This window comes from Nanorana parkeri, unplaced genomic scaffold, assembly GCF_000935625.1.
Source record: "Nanorana parkeri isolate BGI_ZX_2015 unplaced genomic scaffold, ASM93562v1 scaffold740, whole genome shotgun sequence".
Taxonomy (NCBI): Eukaryota; Metazoa; Chordata; class Amphibia; order Anura; family Dicroglossidae; genus Nanorana; species Nanorana parkeri.
Window position 1 is genome coordinate 483381 of NW_017307008.1, and position 2729 is coordinate 486109.

Genomic DNA, 2729 nt, shown 5'->3' on the forward strand with positions numbered 1-2729 from the left:
GGGGCATGATCAAGGTGGCCCATCATGTGGGTGTTACCTTACAAATACATCCTGCCTAGGAACACCCACTCCTGCAATTTGATATCCACCCACCAAAGTATAACTCCTCCCAAGCCCCCACCCACTACTTGCATGAGGACTGAGGGCTCTTGAGAGGAGCACTGAGCACCCCTTAAATTCATTGGATTTCAGTTCTTGCAATCATGGAGGTTCAGCATCATATGTGGGCGTTACCTTACATATACATCATGCCTAGGAACACCCAATTGGCACCCACCCATCAAGGCATCTGATATTTGCATAACTCCTCCCAAGGACCTGCCCACTGCTTGCATTGGGGCTGAGGGCTCTTGTTTTCAGGAAGCTATGTCCAGCACCCTCCCGCCCCTTTTCATTCATTGGATTTCTGTTCTTGCAATCACAGAAGTTCAGTATCACATGTGGGCGTTACCTTACATATATATCCTGCCTAGTAATGCAAACTCGCCCGGACTGGCAACCAACCATCAAGGCATTTGATATTTGCATAACTCCTTCCAAGAGGAGGCCCACTGCTAGCATTAGGCTGAGGACTCTTGTTTTCAGGCAGCTATGTCCAGCACCCTCCAGCCCCTTTCATTCACTGGGCTTCAGTTCTTGCAATCATGGAGGCTCAGCATCACATGTGGGCGTTACCTTGCATATACATCCTGCCCAGGAACGCCCACTCGCCCAAACTGGCAACCCCCCATCAAGGCGTTTGATATTTGCATAACTCCTTCCAAGAGCCAACCCACTGCTTGCATCAGGGCTGATGCACCCTGCTGGCCCTCCCACTAGCCATGACCTGACTGTATTGCGCAGAGGAGAACAGAGACTCACTGATGACATCACTGGATCTAAAATAAGGTATACAGTATAATAGAAAGGTTTTATTTAAATATATCGTCGGCTTGTGGACCAGGGAAGGCAAAACATGAGCAGATTAGACTTCAGCTTTCGATCCGTTTGAATGCAGAAGATGTAAATGCTCCTCATAGCCGAGTCCTAATATGAGATTTTATACAGCACCTCTCAGGGAACATCCGACCTCAGCCCTACTGAACATCCGACCTCAGCCCTACTGAACATCCGACCTCAGCCCTACTGAACATCCGACCTCAGCCCTACTGAACATCCGACCTCAGCCCTACTGAACATCCGACCTCACCCCTACTGAACATCTGACTTCAACCCTACTGAACATCTGACCTCAGCCCTACTGAACATCCGACCTCAGCCCTACTGAACATCCCACCTCAGCCCTAGTGAACATCCCACCTCAGCCCTACTGAACATCCCACCTCAGCCCTACTGAACATCCGACCTCAACCCTACTGAACATCTGACCTCAACCCTACTGAACATCTGACCTCAACCCTACTGAACATCTCTGGGATGAACTGGAACACTGATTGTGGGCCAGGTCTTCTACTCCAACATCAGTACCTGACCTCACAAATTATCTTTTGGCTGAATGGACACACGTTCTTTCTCCAAAAACTCTCCAGAATCTTCATACATACAAAGCCAGCTCCATAAAGACGTGGTTGGACCAGTTTGGTGTGGAGGAACTCGAGTGTCTTGTACAGAGCCCTGACCTAAACCCTACTGAACACCTTTGGGATGAATTGGAATGCCAATTGTGAGCCGAATCTTCTCATCCAACATCAGTACCTGACCTCACAAATTCCCACAGACACCCACCAAAATCTTGTGGAAAGCCTTCTCAAAGGAGTGGGAACTGTTATAGGCACAAAGAGAAGACCAGCTCCATATTATAGGCCATGGTTTTGGAATGGGATGTCCAACACAGTCAAATAAATAAAATAATAAATACAAAATAATAAAAGTAATAATAATACAAATAATATGAATACAAGTAATAAAAATACAAGTAACAATAATAATAGCAAATGTAAAAACAAAAACAAAAAACATATACACACTAGGGCTGTGGAAATTAAAGATTAATTTCTCGATTAATCGTTAAACTTTTTGATGGATTCAAATTATTTTGATCGCTAATGAAAACACTCACCTCTCCGCCGGCTTCTGGGAGTCCTGTCAGCGATCCGGTGAAGTCACGGACATCGACGTCAACTGACACCTCCCCCCTTCCCCAAGTGGCTCCGTCGGCTAACAAAGGGAAGGGGGAGGAGTTCGGTGACGTCGATGTCCGTGACATCGACGTCACCTTCGTTAGCCGACAGAGCCACTTGGGCCGGTGAGTTTGCCCAAGAAACTTTCTGCACGAGCGCCAGCCAAGGTTTGGCCTATACACATACAGCACAGCAATTAAGTAATAAAATGAACTAGGATCACACTAATCCAGCACGTTATTAATCTGAGTTGCCCCACTCAAGCGGCGGCCATATTGAGTGGGGCACGTGAGAATTAGTTCATTTTATTACTTCATTGCTGTGCTGTATGTGTATAGGCCAATGTACAGGCCAATGTAGTCGGATCTGTGTGTGCGTTATAATTAATCAAAATTAATCGATTCATTAAAATAATTTCGATTAATCGAACACGAAAATTTTAATCATTACCAGCCCTAATACACACGCTTTAGATAAATGTAGATCTACACTCAGACCAGCTCTATATTATAGGCCATGGTTTTGGAATGGGATGTCCAACACAGCCAAATAAAATAATAATAAAATACAAAATAATAATAAAAGTAATAATACAAATAATAATAATAA

At 45.0% G+C, this 2729-nt stretch overlaps 1 protein-coding gene across 2 annotated transcripts in view; it reads right to left on the reverse strand.

The window, feature by feature from the left end:
* The window catches only part of MID2 (midline 2), a 104798-nt gene that overhangs the window by 49829 nt on the left and 52240 nt on the right, over nucleotides 1-2729 (reverse strand). The gene's annotated exons all lie outside the window — the stretch shown is intronic.